Raw genomic sequence first — 17,321 nt, 5'->3', positions numbered from 1 at the left:
TTCTCTGGTTGTGGCGAGCGGAGGCTACTCTTCGTCGTAGTGGCTTCTTGTGGAGCACGGGCTCTAGGTGCGCGGGCTTCAGTAGTTGTGGCACACGGGCTCAGTAGTTGTGGCTCGCAGGCTGTAGAGCGCAGGCTCAGTAGTTGTGGCGCACAGGCTTAGTTGCTCCATGGCATGTGGGATCTTCCCAGACCAGGGCTTGAACCTGTGTCCCCTGCATTGGCCGGTGGATTCTTAACCACTGTGCCACCAGGGAAGCCCTATGTCACTTTTTTTAAACCTATTTTTTATATAGCCCAGTGATATATTTTTAAAAAATTCAATCTGAGAGGCTGTCTTTTACTAGGAGAATTTAATCATTGGGGAATTTGAATTTTTATCTACTATTAGGCACCAGCCTGGTTCAGCCATTCGCAGGGATCAGGGCATAGGTCACAGGCATGCCCCTTTGCCATGGGCTTTTGGAAGAGGCAGCACTTGTCCCACACAGGAAGCAGTATGGTGGTCAGATTTCCCAAGCATGTATAGTGTCACCTGCTCCTTATAGGGCAATGTGAAAAGAGGATACCTGCCAATAATTCTCATTTGTGCAGGTGAACAATTAATTTAGATTCCTGAGTTTTCTCTTTGTAAAATGTGTAAAGTACCGGCTAGTGCACTCTATAGGGTTATTCACCAGTGCTCTAGGGCTGGTTTTTGTTTTTTTCCCCCTAACTTTGTAGCTGTCTTTGAAACGCAAGTGTCAGTGATTTGTTTCCCTTTGTTTATTTACAGTTGATAAATCAGTGTAAGTGGTGCCTTTATGCTTGCTCTGTGGCCTCCAGCATTATTAACATTGATGGATGGCTCCCCCTTTAGCATTTGTCCACCTTTAGCAATAACTACTATGCATCTAGAAGGCAAACAATATATTATTCTAAGTCCTTTCTGGGTATTTTAGCTTAGACAGCACTCTTGAAAATTGTCTAAGAGCCTGGTATTTGTAATTAGAATATTACAGCTCCTCTGCTTACTTGTCCCTTGGTAAAGTTCAGACGTCTTCAACTTCAGTTTTCTCATCTAGAAAAAGTTAGTAGTAATGTCTGGCTTAGCTACTTCACAGGATTTTCTTGTGAGTTTGAAATAAACATTGTGCACAGATGCCTTTAAGCTGCAAAGTGCTTCATTAATAGCAATATTTTAGAGATAATTTTTTCTAATTTGTTGAGTACCCTAAAATTTAGTTAGTTTGGGAGGTCTTGCCTATAGAAAAAGCTGTTCACCATGCTGACCTCAAACTGTAGTTACTTGAGTTGAAGGAAGCAAGAGCACATGTTAACCTGCAAAATGGCAGTTCTTTGATCCTGAAATTCTTTCTGGACTGCATAAAAGAAAACGTCTTTTCCAAGCTCAGATGTCCTCATGAGCCACTTGAGATTGAGAAGAATATCAGGTAGGAGGTGTTCTTTTTCAGCAGTCTTCAGGAAGGAGGTGATAAGGCTGATAGTGGGCTCCTACACTCACTCTTGGTACCTTGATGTACCTCTTGAATGCTTTCTCTCAATTTTGAACCCTTTTGGAAAGAGGCAGTTCTGTAGATCTACAGAAGTCTTCAGTATAAATGAATCTGTTGATCAAAGGTTATCTTCTTATCTCTTTGGACGAAGTATTGTTGTTTCAGTTTAAACCGTTTCAAAGGGCAAAGTAAAAGTACATGTGTCCAAAATCACTTACGCTCAAAGCTTTACTTGATACAAAGATTAATAAATAGGGAAATTAGTTACAAGTTAAAGCAGTAGTAGTTGTGTGCCTGGTGAGTTGATTCACCAGTCCTTTAAGGAAGGTATTTGTTACACTTTTTCAGGATAACCTTTGGTATGGGGTGAAGAAATTCTTCTGGTTTTGCAGCTAAAAAGTGGATTTTTAACTGGTTGAATGACTATCCATAAAGGACTTCCCCATGTAGGCAAGCTGGAGGGAGCATGCTGCTATATTCAGTCCTGGATTTTTATATTTCGTATTGGCAAGAACTTGGATAAAGTCCACTTTGGTTGAAAGAGCTGATGTGTGGATTACACCAGACAGAATCCAAAATAACCTTGACAGCCAGAATGATTGGCTAAATTTAGCAAAATGGAACTTAATAAAAATGAAGTGAAAGCCCTATATTTACGTTTAAAACAACCATACAAATACAAGATGATGGTCACCTGGTTAAATAGCAGGATATGTCTAAAACCTAAAAAGTTTTACATGACTAGATTCAGTATGAGTCAGATGAGTTATAAAGCCAACGAAGGAATAAATGTGGCTCTAGGTTAGTAGAAGTGTGATGTACAAACAAGGTAGGTAATGGTTGTACTCTGTCAGGACTCAACTGCAATTCGCTTATGGAAACTCTTATTTCAGAGGGATATCTGCACGTTGGAGTCTGTGCTCGGAGACCAGTCAGGGTCTCTGTCAACCATGACATTTTAGGAATGGTTGAAATAACCGAAACATTTTAACAAAAAAAAAAAAAAAAGGCAAAGGAGAATATAATAATGACCTTCAAATACTTAGGTGACTGTCACATAAAAAAGGACTTAAACTTACCCTTTGTGGCTTTTCGCGGACAGAACCAGGACCAGGAAGAGAAGACTGCCTGTGAAATGGAGAGAGTGTATTAAGTGGTGAGTTGGTCTGTTACCGAGGCTGTGCAAGCAGAGGTTTGACTGACACATTAGGGCTTGGAAGATAGTATTTATGCAAACAGTAGGGGATTGGATTCGAATTTTTTTTTCTTTTTAAAGAAATGTAAGATACTATGTGAGCATTTCCTGTGCTGGAGTTAGAAAAACGAACAAGACTGCCCCACCCTAGAGGGGAGACCAATTTGCCACAGAGATTACAAGATGATGAAATAGAGATGTGTATGTACAGAGAGTACTAAAGGAGCATGGAGAAGGTTCATTCTGACTGGAGTGAGTGGCTCATGACAGATTCGGATTTTCAGTAAACATTTATTGAGCACCTACTATATGCTGAATACTGTTCTATGGCTTTCATATGTTTCTCACAGTAATCCTAGATAGCTCTTGGCCACATTTTACAAATGACAGATCAGATGTGACTTGATCAGGCATGGTCTCGTTTGTTTGAGAAATTTTCCACCTAATAATCCCGTAGAATCAGTTTGTACTTTTGCCCCTATTTTTGTATTTGTTATGTGTGGAGAACAGAGAATTGAGCTGAGCTCCTCAGTCTTTTATTTTGCCAAGAAGGGCAGATGACTTTATACCAGGAACGTGATCCGGAGTGTGACCGTGTAGAGTTTTTGTCAGGGTTTCTGGGGGGTGAAGACTGAAGGAATCTAGGGACCATGTACCGTGAAGAGTGTTGTGTGGTGCAGTTTCAAGAGTCGGTTTTGTATCCTCTGGACGCTTCACAGAAGAAGCCTTATTCCCCATCTCTAAATGGGATAAATTTCAACCCTTCATGCAGGTTTCTGACAAAGGTTATTGAGGCCTTTCCTCCATTTAACCTTATTTTCTTTCTCGGTCTTTTTTTTCCCCGTCCTCTCTGGCTTAGAGTTTCCTTTCTTGGAGAATTTACCTGAGAACTGGAAAAATTGTATTGGATGTGAGCGTGAATATGTGAATTTTGAGCCTTAGCCATGAGTATGTTTTGTTAAAAGAACTGCTGATTACTTATTCTTTAGTGGTTTTTAGGAGTTAAAAAAAGAAATCAAAATCTTCTCTTTCACAACACATTATTTTACTTGCAGGCTTCTAATTTTCTTAGCAGACCAATATTTAATGTAACTATTTCTGGTCACACTAGAAGTTTTGCTAGTTATTTAAATGCCACATCGCTATGGAGGTCACTGGATGAGGCCAGTAAAAGTATTGCTTATATAGTGTTTGATGCTAAAATAGATTCTTTGAAAAACATTTTTTTATTATGGTAAAAATGATGAATGCTTGTGGTAAAAAATGAAAATTTAAATACTCCACCACTTTACATAATATAGTAATGGTTTGTGTATCCTTCTAGAAATTTTCTGTACATCTTTAAGCCTGCGTGTGTGTGTGTCCCAGTCCCACCAATATGATTATACAAATTGTGCTGTTCTATACCTTTATTTTTTTCACTTCAGGGTAAATCTTGGGTGTCTTAACATATCATCACATGTAAATCTGTTTCATTCTTTTAAAAAAGCCTGCATAGCTGAACCATTATTAATTCAGTCAGTTCCTGATTCTGTTAGTCCTGGTCTGTGGTAGCAAACAGCAGAAACCTACTGTGGTTAACTTCAGCAGAGGAAGATTTTATTGTAAAGATTGGGTGCTCCATAGAGTTAATAGGAAGGCAGTATAATCAATCTTGAAAATGACAAAACCAAGGAAGGCAAGGCACAGCCAAACTCCTGCTGAAGCAGATGCTGATGCGTTGCCAGTCGTCTGTCACCTCCTCTGCAGCCACCGTGAATTCTCGCTTGTTGGTCCCTGATATTGAAGTATTCCTTCAGGATTCCAAATTCTGAACAGGAACATCTGATTGGCTCAGCCTAGGTCACATGTGACCACAATGGAAGGTCACAAATCACCTTCCATTAAAAATAAGAATTTAGAAAGAATATTTAATTTTGAGCTCGGTATGTATTTCATGTACTTAAATTTAACAGGCTAGTCTCAACATTATCTTTGTCGACTGATACCAAGTCTATGTTTGGGGGTTTAGCAGCTTGATTTAGTTACTGTTATCACATACTTCTTATTAATCTGGCAGCTGCTTGAAATAGATCTTTCTGCTTACAGCCTCTAATTTTGATACCCATTTATATCGTAACATACTACTTAGAGATCATGTACAATAAACTTACTGTACAGTAATTATTTTGTACATTTACATCCAGACACCTTCCTTCCCACAGCATCATGAAAAAGTATCATCTTCAAACTACTTCACTGAAATCTATTTCTGAGATGCTATAGTTCTTATTTGGAATCTTTACCTATGAAAGGATTAGGAAAATGGTCAGATTGAAGTATGTTAGTATACCTGATGTATTCACTGGAACATTGTTGTTTGGGATAAAGTCAACATCGAGGAAGTTGTATATTCATTTCTTTTAAAACCTTCTTCCTTCATTAAATTTCTGCTCTGTCAGAGTCATTTAGCTTATAGAACATTTCCCTTCTTCCTCTTAGTATTGCTGCTAATAACCTGGTAAGTGAGATATCTTCTTTTTAGTTAGGAGAGGTATTGGTTGCAAGTAGTAATATGTACCTGAGAACAAAATCAGGAGGTTGGACAGTATAGTGGAAAAATATGGCTTGGAATTAAAAAACCTGATTCTGACTTTCAGTTCTGCCTCTTACTGTGTTAACTTGAGGCATGTCACTTAAGCCTCACTTTCTTCATCTTCAAAATGAGGTTATCGGGAATTCCCTGGTGGTCCAGTGGTTAGGACTCAACTCTTTCACTGCCGCGGCCTGGGTTCAATTCCCTGGTCAGGGAACTAGGATCCTGCGAGCCACATGGCAAAAAAAAAAAATTTTTTAAAAAGGTTATCATTCCTGCTTTACTGATGCCATAGGCTTACTGTTATGGTAAGATAAGATTGTGTGTGAAGAGGGAGCTTATTTTCACCTTCAAAATGTCAAAAGTCAGGCATATATTTTACATAAGACAAGAGTATGTTAGCATAAACTCAATTGTAGGACTCCATGGCTGCAGTAAAAACTACTTGTGTATAGCGAAGCATGTCCTTTGGGTATTTGGCAGGCATCAGGTAGTCTAGCTGTTCTAAGCTGAGGAATTGCCAAAGATACTAAGTGGAAACCAGGATAACCCTGTTTTGAACTTAACCTGTACCGAGGTGAAACATACTTCACTGTGTTCTGTTATACCAAGCATGTAATGGCGTCACACTAGTTGTGTAGCTGGAAAACTAAAGAGGATGAGACACTGAAACCAGCATTTTAATTGGTTATATCTAGGCCAGTGGTTCTCAAACTTTAGGGCACATGAGAATCACCTGGAGAGCTTGGTAAAACTCAGATTTCAGTACTCCAGCCCAAAGTTTCTGACTCACTAAGTTTGGGGCGGGGCTGATGATTTGCATTCTAACAAGTTTCCAGAGATTGCTGATGTTGCTGTTCTGGGGACCACACTTTTGAGAATCAGCACTTTAGGGAAACCATGTAATTCATCGTCCAGGCTGATTCCTAATGTTGCAGGACACCAGGAATAACTAAGCCTGTCCCTGGCAAACCAGGATACAGGGTCATCCTAATTTTACCTATTTGAAAGATCTTTTTGCAAAGAGGTTTATGTAATAGAATTGTCACCTAGTAGATGACTCATGGTATGCAAGGTTTATTTATTTATTTATTTATTTATATGTTAAATTGCCAACTGATGATTCAGTCATATTTTTCCCTTGATCCCTGTTCTTGTAAATGTTCTTTAAATGAGAATAGAAGTATTCTAGATTCTTTGGCTGATTCGTCTTGCCGTGTTTACTAACGTAAATATTGTGGATGGGTTCTTTCATTGGATATGTGATTGGATGAGATGCTGGAGAATAATTTCCAAGTTTGTTTTTTACAAGCTGCAATAACCTATTACATTGCAACCCAGGGTTCAGATATGTGTGTAAGTGCATATATATCTCTAAAACAATCGTTTCCAAACAGCACTCATCCTAACTTTATTTAGTACATACAGTCTAATATTTGCTGGTTTATTCTAGTTCATTTTTTTACTGCTAGTTGTAATCCAGTAAATTGATTTCATGACCTAACTGGTTACAGCCTACTGTTTAGAAAACACTGCATAGAAGACCTCTTTGGTTCCAGCATACTGAGACATTCTGATATTCTGAGAGGTAGTTTATACTTCAGTTTTCTTCGTTCTGATTCTTCTCACTCTAAGCCATTTTCCACCATTAAACAAACTAGTTCAGGAAAGTCCCAAGAGTGGGAGGAAAAAAGGAAAGAGATGCTATTTTTAACCACATTCTGCTATCTTACTTGCTATTAAATTTAATATTCTGTCATTTATTATCTGTAAATTAGCAAATGCTCCATTTTATTTTTCAATTTTTTAAAAATGTAAATTGCACCTAGCTTTGTTTTTGTGAAAATATTGCACAAACTAGGTCTTTCCTAAGGATATCTAAACTCGGCTTGTGTTAAAAAAAAATCCTTGACTTAACCAAGTTAAATTTGTTTTATTTTAATGAAGCATGTATTTTAACCATATTAGTTCATATCAGTCAGAGTCCAACTAGGAGACAGAAACCACACAGGAATTCGAACAGGGAATGTCTGGTGTAAGGAACCACTGACTCTAATATGGGATTAGAGTAATGGGGAGTTGGCTAAGAGAACTCTAAGAATACAGCAACCGCAGGTAGAGGGCACAGCCACTACCCCTAAGACTGAGGCGGAGCAAGGAAGGAAGGAACAAACAAATCTGGCATCCAGACATCTTTGGAGGCTCGCAGCTGAGGCCCATCTGGTGGCCGAGAATTGCACTTGAGGGGCCATGATGGGTTGGGAAGCTGTGGGAAGCCTTCTGTGGGGCGGGGCTGCGCCTGGGAGCCCCTGAGAAGCAGCCTGAAGGGGCGCTGGGGGCCAGTGGCCACAGAGAGCTGGAGTGCTACTTTCTACCGGTGGTACTTCCTATCATGCCAGCTGTCAAGGGAGAGACGTCCTCGTGTCTCCAGCAGGCCAGAGAGGGTCTAGAGCAGGAGGCACTTGACTGATACCTGGCACAGCAGTGCACTTGCTAGACCTGATGTTTCCAAAGGGCAAGTACACTTCAATTAGGGGCAGATACTATTAGGGACGCAGTTCTTAATTTCATGCAGTCACGTTTTCATTCTCTAGCATCATTTTTCTATCTGGAAAAGCCACTATGGGGAATAAAATATTTTTGAGAAATTGACTTTTTAAAATGTAGACTAAGTTTGTCACTAAGTAGAAAAGGCGAGTACGTCATTTTGTGACCTTTTCAGCGAGCATGCGATACACATGCTCTTCACTCACTGAGCATCAGCTTTCTAAGCCAGGCCACAGAGCAAAGTGATTTTCTGCCCCCAAGGGAGGCAGGTAGATGTGTGAACTGATGGTAAAAGTTTAATGTGAGAAGTGCTTAATAACGTACGTGTAGAGTACTGTGCCGTAGCATGGGATGGTGTGTTGGTCTGCCTCTGCGTACTGGGGAAGGAAGAAAAAGCACAGACGTGTTACCTTTTATTCTCTGCATGCTGTTTCTTTTATTCCTCACAGTAGCCTTCTGAATAAGGTGAATGGTATGATTACCATTATACAAATAAGCAAACAAGGCCTAGAGACCTGAAACAACTTTTTCTACCAGCACCACACACAGGATCCAAAAGTAGTCCGGTATTTATCTCTTAAACTGGTGGTGTGTGTTGCAATGCAGGAGGCTGCAACAGTAAAAGTTTACCAAATGTAAAACACAGTTCTAAGAAGAATTTAAAAAGTGAATCAGGTGTGTCCCTGCCCTTAAGGGGTTTATAGTCTAGCAGTGCTGGTAGAATGTCATAAGGGCTCTGATTGAGGTCCTGGAGAAAGCCTGGAACTTCATAGGGTCCAGAGTGCCTTCCTCCTCGGAAAACTTAGGGTAAAATGGCATTTGAGCTGGTCCTTGGAAAGTGAGTAGGGTTTAGACAAGTAAAAATGTTAAATAATCAAAATGTAAAGCTAGGCAAAAACCAGAAAGATAGTTGTCGTTTATTACACATCTGCTAAGTGCCATACCTTGTAATTTCCTCATTGTAAACCATTCAGCTTAACCGTAGTATAGACCCTGTGTCAGACAGTTAGTGGAAATAAGGAAAGATAAGTTCATTAGACATGTTGGACTTAGGTAAGTACTGGGTTGTGACAGGTTAAGGTAGAGTTTGAACTTTATTCTGTAGACAGTAGAAAATATTGAAGTTTTTAAAGGAAAGAGTACAGGACTAGAGTTACGACTAAATTAGAAATTAAATGTGTATATATACACACACACATACACATGTGTATGTATATGTCTGTATATATTCATGTTGTAATACAGCAGCAGAGACATACTAGATGTTAAATGTAGTCCTTCTATCTTTTCTTATCCATCTCTGGTGCACTCATATGTAGGACAGATTAGAAAGATGGGGTGTAGTTGGATGGTTACTACAGTGGTCCAGGTAGGAAGTAACGAAGGCCTTATCTAAGACAATGATAGTGAAAATGAAGAGGATACTGGTGACAGTTGGAATTAACAGGATTTAGGGGAGGATGTTGTAGGGAGTGAAAAAATTAAAACATTTTCAGGCACTTTTCCATCTCAGAGGAGTACATACTCCAAATGTGAGCTCTATTTCATATATTTTTTAATATAAAAGTAACAAAAACAGATGATACTGTTGAAACATTATGGAAGGGCAGAAGACTGGATATCGGGGGAGGTGAAATATGACATCATACAAAGAGAAACCAGGCAGGGGGAATACAGAGGTTAAAACTTTGTTAAGCCTAGAGGATCAGGCTACACAGTGACTTCCTTCCAAAGGATCTAGTATGAAAAGGGAAGGGCAAAAGGATTACTTTACAGTGGAGAAACTTGGCAAACTACCTCAGCCAGGTGACCAAAGTTTACATCAGCAATAATCAGTCATGTTGATAGTATGTACCCTTTTGATGGGAATCATACTCTGCCTCTGTCGTCTTCCTCCCAAACACCCGTATTCTAGTCAGTCGCAGGGAAAAAAAATCAGACAAATCCCAGCTGAGGCACATTCTACAGTATACCTGACCAGTACTCCTCAAGACTTTTGTCCAGGTCATCAAAAGCAAGGAAAGTCTGAGACACTATCACAGCCGAGAGGAGCCTGAGGAGACACGGCAACCAAGTGTAATGTGGTGTCCTGGATGGGATCCTGGGACAGAAAACGGAGGTAGAAACTAAGGGGGCAAAAATCCAAACTGCGGAGGAGGTTTCATAAAGATTGCAGGGTAAGAAATAAACTGCCAGGTTAGGGCTTCTCCAGTCCCCATAGTGGCTGAATAAAGAGAGTGGTTGGAGCTCTTCTAAGCCTGTGTTTTACCCTTCAGTGAGGCCTGCCTTCTTCATCTGTTGGTCTGAGCTCAGGTCTGGATGTGGTTCCTGGAGTCCGTGCCATACACAGGGTGAGGGAGATCACAGAAACCTGGCAGTGTTCCTTCCTCTTGCATTTACAGCAGAGGATATTGTTTTCTTCCCGGAAGCCAGACAATTATATTGATTATTTTATATACACACACAGCCAGGAAGTCTCCATATTTAAGAGTCAGAAGAATACCTAACTCACTTTGTGAAGGTAGGTGTGCACTATGGAAGCTTCCTAGAGGTTACAGCATTTGAGTTGAGTTTTAGAAATAAGTAGCTGTTAGCTAAGTGGACAAAAAGTCACTGAGTGTTGGAGAAAGAGCTCTTAAAGTATGCTAAATAAATATTGCAGAGACCTGATGTATAAGGCGTACTAGCCTAAGGAATCAGAGACTTTCAGCTGAGGTTATCTGCTTTACTCATTTTCATGGTTTTGGTCTCATCTCAGAAAAAGTGTTTTAGTACTTGGGGTACTTTAATATTGTAAAACGAAGATAAAGAAAAGCGGTAGATGATTTGCATCAAGGGAAGGAGGGCTAGTTCTCCACATCTTCCTATTTCCTTTTCATTTTGTTGATTCTTAAGCAAGTCTTTCAGCCTTGTCTGCGTATTTGTTTCTATATCTTCCAGTTTTGAGGAAAAGATGTCTTACGTTCTTAAAGCTACATCCTCTTGAGAACTTTCTTTAATTTCTTTATTACTAAGCTCAGTGCCTGGAATATAGTGAGTACTTAATAAATATTTTTTGAGTGACTCTCTCTTTGCTACCCTCCTAGCCATCACTGAGAGATTTTTCAAATAAATGCTCTGTATTCTTTGCTTCCTTTTTCCCTTATTACTCTCTCAATATTTCTGGTGTTTGAGTCTCTTTATTGATTACAGTAGGAATTATTAGAGACGGAGTCAACAAGAGTGGGAGACGAGCAATGTAAAAATCTAAGGTGAAGAAGGAAGGCAGATACTCTTGATAAGTGCATTGGTTTTCTAGGGCAGCTTAACAAATTATCAGAAAGTTGTTTCAGGGCTTAAAACAATAATAGGCTGTTTCTCTCACAGTTCTGGAGGCCAGAAGTCTGAAATCCAGGGATAGGCAGGGCCATGCTCCCTCTGAAGGCTCCAGGGAAAATCCTTCCTGCTGCTTCCAGTTTCTGGTGGCTCTAGGTGTTCCTTGGCTGTGGTAGCATAACTCCATTCTCTGCCTCTTGTCTTCATACGGCCTTCTCTCCTGCATATCCATCTGTCATTGGAATTAGGCCCAGCCTGAATCCAGGCTGATCTCATCTCAAAATCCTTAATTATATCTGCAATGATCCTTTTTTCAAATAAAGCCACATTCACAGGTTCCAGAGGTTGGGACTTGGACATATCTCTTTGGGAACCATTCTAGCTCACTCCAGTAAGCCACCAGATTAGTATCTAGTTGCAGTAATTGAGAGGATTGCTATCGTACATGTGAGGGGGATGATGTTTGGAAAACCAGCAGCATGAAAACAACTCTGAAGTCATTTTATTTAAAAGAAAATTATAGATTGTGACTATTTTCTTCAGTTAATTTTAGAAAATATATATTTAAAAATTTGAACTCAAGGTCAGATGGGTTTGGTTGGAGATTTTGCTCCTCAGCTGTATTCATCCTGAAGAATCCTCTAACACTTTTTATTGAACTTCTGAATTTGCACAATTCAAAATTTTTGCATTTGAGCCTTATGATATTCCTTTGAAGTAGGAATGCCATGTTTTCTTTTTTCCATTTTACAGATGTGGAAATGGAGCTTAGTTTCTATAACTAATTTGTCTGAGGGCACAAGTTATGAAATAATACAGGTGGACTTGAATACTGGTGTTACAACTGTAAAGCTTGTATTCTTTCTAATGTCTATGCTGAGTTTATTAATTTTCTGTTTAAAAAGAGCAGCAGACTTTACTGTTTTTACATGTTTCACGGGTTTTTCGATTTGGAATGTTAGCACAAAGGATATAGTTTTCTGTGTTTGCAAAATAAGCTACTAACATTTAAACCAATTTGCCATATCTCTGTATGATCTGTATTTGAGGTCTGTCAGTTCTTTGGTATGATTTTAAAACATATAACTCTTCAGTGGATTACTTTCAATTATGTGGATAGGTCATTAATTCGTGGTTTGTTACATTTTGTTTTTTGAGAACCCAGTGTAGTAGATGACAGTATGCAGCCATGATTTCAGGATGACAGTTGGACAAAACTTCGGTAGTTAGGAATTGGTCTTTTATATTTTTGCTTTTTCCACATCCTTTAAGTTAAAGCTATATGTCTTACAATTTTAAAAATGGAGCCATCGTCAGTTTTTTTTAATTATCTTGAAGTTGGTGGAAATCAGTTTAGGACTAGGAAAATAAACTTCAGTAGAATACCTAGCACTTATGCCAGTGTTCCTTGTGGAGAAGGACTCGTTGCCTAAAAAAAGTCACTGGCAGGTTTATTAGATTCTTGGGCCTAACCAAAAACTTAACTGAATCAGAATCTGTGGGGTGGGGGTTTTACGAATCGGCATTTTTAATGAGTTACTTGTAATCGTTTGGCATTGATATGGTGGTAGTCAGATAGTCAATTCTCACAACACTGAGTCCTGCTGAGGACAGTGTGTTGGACCCTGAGTAAAGGAAGAAGGTAAGGTGACTTCATAGTAGGAACTCTTAACAGCGGCATTATTAGGTGCAGTAATTTGTATTAATTAAAGAATGGTCAGGTACCTAAAGCAGTCTTGAGAAAGAAGGACAAAGCTGGAGGCACCACACTCTACCTGATTTCAAACTGTATTAGAAAGCTATTGTAATCAAAACAGTATGGTATTAGTATAGAAACACACATAGATCAGTGGAACAGAATAGAGAAACCAGAAATAAACCCACACATATATGGTCGATTAATTTATGACAGAGGAGCCAAAAATACACAGTGGGGGAAAGGACAGTCTCTTCATTAAATGATGTTGGGAAGACTGGACAGCCACATGCAAAAGAATGCAACTGGACCTCTATCTTATACCAGACACAACTGATTATGGACTTTAATTATGTCTACCAAATGCCTTCACAGCAACACCCAGATTAGTCTTTGATTGAATAACTGGAGAGGGCCCTAGTCAAGCTGATGCATCAGAAAGACCGTAATGTTGTTATTTTTATTGCAGTATATCATGCATATAGAAAAAGGCACATGTCCTAAATAAACAGCTCAAAGAATGTTTAGGAACTGGACACAGGTAACTAGCACTGTAGAGGGGCCCTTTTACATTTATTTATTTCATTTGATTCTTACAACAGTTCACCAAAGTGTAGGAGTTTCCCCCATTTTATAGGTAGGATTTTTTTTTTTTTTTTTTTTTTTTTTTTTTTTTTTTGCGGTACGCGGGCCTCTCACTGTTGTTGCCTCGCCCGTTGCGGAGCACAGGTTCCGGACGCGCAGGCCCAGCGGCCATGGCTCATGGGCCCAGCCGCTCCGCGGCATGTGGGATCCTCCCGAACCGGGGCACGAACCCGTGTCCTCTGCATCGGCAGGCGGATTCTCAACCACTGCGCCACCAGGGAAGCCCTATAGATAGGATTTTGAAGCTCAGAAAGGTCAAATACTTGCCCCATGTTACAGCTAGTAAAGTGACAGCTGGGATTCTGACCAGGGTTTTGAGGCATAAATGAAATATTATGGAAATCCAATGTACCATTAGTTCTGCCTGAGGATTGGTAGAATCTTTGGAACAGGAATGCTTTAGTGAAGAAGGCATAGGAATCCCTAAGCTGGAATCTCTAAGCATGAGTTTAGAGTTGCCAAGGAGTGAAGTGTTCCTTGGTAAGAGATACGGGGGAAGAACATGGTGTCATTTCAGAGGACAGGAGATGGTGTGTTATGCTTAAATCTAGGGTCTCTAGACTGTGGTATGATAATATGATCTATTGGAATAACAGTTTTTCAGCCTAAATGCAAAGAACCTTGTTTACTGTTTCGAAGGGCTTGAATTTTATATTTTAAGCAGTATTCCGTGAGAGCGGGTTAATCATGTGCATTTTAGCAAAAATTTCACAGAGGTTTATACAAGTAGGTTGGAGAAAGGGCAAAGGCTAAAGGCAGAAAGATCATGTCTAGGACCAGAACTAGAGTACTGAGGATTAAGAGGAGGGGAGAACGTGGAATTCAAGGTGTTTCTGAGAGAATTCATGAGATTGGTGAGCCATTCGCTGTAGATGATAAAGGAGGAAGAGGAATTAAGGATGACTTGATTTTCTTGTTGGTGTGATGCCCTGGGAACCAACTCCAGAGATAAGGAAATACTGAAGGAGATGCTGAGTTTGTTCTGAATTGTTGGAAGGATGGTAGGCAGGAAAATGAAAAGGAATGGATTCGGTTTTGGAAGTTTGAGTTTCAGCCCTGAAGGAATCAAAGTGGACATGTTCAGTAGGCAATTGGATATAATAAAAGTGAAATTAATTAAGATGGTGGCTGAAGAGGTGGATTTGGTAATCACTGACTAATTTATACATGTAGGTTGGGGCTATAGAACTGGATTAGTTCTCTCAGCTGAAGAGAAAAGATAACCAAATATGAGATGGTGGTGAAACCTCCAGTATTTAAGGCTTGCATGGAAGAAGAGCAGTTGTCACAGAATCAAGGGACCAAGGAGGTGGTTAAAGCTAGAAGTGATCATTTTCAAGGAGGTTGTAGGTAGATAAACTATATGGAAATATTTTATGGACGTAAACAGATCCTGTTTCTGGATCAAATAAATTGAGGACTGAGAAAAAGACTAGCTCATTCAATTTGGCAATCTGGAAAAGTGTTGGTGATTGTGAGCCAGAAACCCCAAGTATTTTATCCAGAATTAAATAGTAGAAGTCAACATATATTGAATAAGATGAGCTACCTGTAAATTTAACCGATCCTGACAAATGATCTACAGATAGGTGATTAAGGAGACTTGGGAAACACCACAGTGGCACTTGGATATGTTCTCTGCATTGAAAGATACTTTCATTACCTGAAGAAAGAATATGGTGTCTTGAAAGTGAAGTCAGTATTTGGTCAGAATAAGTGGTATTGTTATTGCTAGAGCAATCCATACTCTGTTGTGAGGTAAGAAAAGGGTTTCAGGCTCTTGTATCACTTAAGTGATTATCAGACTGTGAGATGATTCTTGAGGTCCCTCAGTAATAGTCTGTGATTTCTAATTATAATTTTTTTCTATACCATATGGGGAAATTTCAAATGTTAAAAATAGAAATGAAGAAAAGAGACAGAGGAATCTTAATTGCATATTGCTAAGTGAAAGAAGCCAATCTGAAAAAGCTAAAATACCATATGATTCCAGTTATATGACAATCAGAAAAAGGCAGGACTATGGAGACAGTAAAAAGATTAGTGGGCTGGGAGTGAGGGAGGGGCTGATAGGCAGAGCATAGGGGATTTTTAGGGCAGTGAAACTATTCTGTATGATACTGTAATGGTGGGTACATTATACAATTGTCAAAATCCATGGAATGGACGGCACCGAAAATGAACCCAGATGTAAACTGAGGGCTTTAAGTGATGATGTGTCAGTGTATGTTCATCAGTTGTAACCAGTGTTACCGCTGTGGTGCAGGATGTTGATAAGGAAGGAGGCTGTGCTCCCCTGGGGCAGGGAGTATATGAGAACTTGCCGTACTTCCTGCTCAATTTTGCTATGAACCTATAAAAGTGCTTTTAAAAATAAAGTCTCTTTTTTTTTTTTTTTTTTTTTGCGGTACGCGGGCTTCTCACTGTTGTGGCCTCTGCCGTTGTGGAGCACAGGCTCCGGACGCGCAGGCTCAGCGGCCATGGCTCACGGGCCCAGCCGCTCCACGGCATGTGGGATCTTCCCGGACCGGGCCACGAACGCAAGTCCCCTGCATCGGCAGGCGGACTCTTAACCACTGCGCCACCAGGGAAGCCCTAAAGCCTCTTTTTTTAAAACAGAACTGAAGTTTCACATCTCAGTTGTTCACCTATTTTGTACTTTAACACTTAAAAAATAATTTTCTGTTACAAATGAACTTATTTACAGAACAGAAACAGACTCACAGACTTAGAGAACGAACTTACGGTTACCAAGGGGGAAGGATGGGGGGAAGGGATAGTTAGGGAGTTTGGGATTGGCATGTACACACTGCTATATTTAAAATGGATAACCAACAAGGACCTACTGTATAGCACAGGGAACACTGCTCAATGTTATGTGGCAGCCTGGATGGGAGGGGAGTTTGGGGGAGAGTGGATACATGTATATGTATGGCTGAGTCCCTTTGCTGTGTACCTGAAACTATCACAACATTGTTAATTGGCTATACTCTAATATAAAAAATTTTAAAACACACAAAGAACTAAAAAAAAATTTCTTTTCTTTCTCTCCTAGATCTGAAAGGTTATTCAAGGGTGTTAGAAATCTAAGGAGTTTGTGCCTTTTGTAATGTAAAAGAGAAATTGTGGATAAAAGAAAGAGAAGAAAACCAAGGTCAAATGTTTTGAAATTCCAATTTATTTTCAGTTAACTAAAATCTTAAAACATTCAAAAAACTTTGAACAAATAAAATAGTTCCTAAAACACACCACACACACACACACACACACACACACACACACACACACACACAGAGTAGACCATGTATTTGATTTGTCACTGGGCATTTTGACAATCATTATAGCATTTGACACTAGGGCCAGTCATTCAGCAAAATTATTAAGTGATTTATCTCTGCCTTAAGACAGGCAGCAAGTGACAAGGTATTCGTTGTCCTTCTCTCATTGAGCGGATAATCTAGAAGACATTGAACAGTTTAGTTTGCATCACTTAAGAAAGACCTTCTCCGGCCCTTCAGTCTCTTTTGTTACTCTTCCTCATAGAACTTTATTTTCTTCTTTCAAATGGCAGTCATTATAATTATTTCAAATTACAGTTCGTATAGGTTATTTGTGCACTCATTCTGTTAAATTTCTCTCCCTGAGCTAGATTGTAAGGAAGGAAGCATGTCAGCTTTCCATGTGCACAGTTAGCATTTGATGAAGACTTTTTGAGTAAGTGAATGAATGAATAAGTGATGACTGCCTTTGTGTTTTGTAAGTGCAGGTTGCTACCAAGTAAGCAGATTTGGTCTAGTGTGAGGTTACAGGCCTAAAAATGAGTAGGAAGTGGTGTGGTATTCAATATTCAGGT

The 17,321-nt window shown here is 39.5% G+C and overlaps 1 protein-coding gene across 2 annotated transcripts in view; it reads left to right on the top strand.

The window, feature by feature from the left end:
- The window catches only part of RAB2A (RAB2A, member RAS oncogene family), a 77,999-nt gene that overhangs the window by 10,168 nt on the left and 50,510 nt on the right, over nucleotides 1–17,321 (top strand). The gene's annotated exons all lie outside the window — the stretch shown is intronic.

The sequence above is a fragment of the Stenella coeruleoalba genome (genome assembly GCF_951394435.1).
Source record: "Stenella coeruleoalba genome assembly, chromosome: 17".
Classification (NCBI taxonomy): Eukaryota; Metazoa; Chordata; class Mammalia; order Artiodactyla; family Delphinidae; genus Stenella; species Stenella coeruleoalba.
This window is presented reverse-complemented; position numbering and strand designations above follow the sequence as displayed.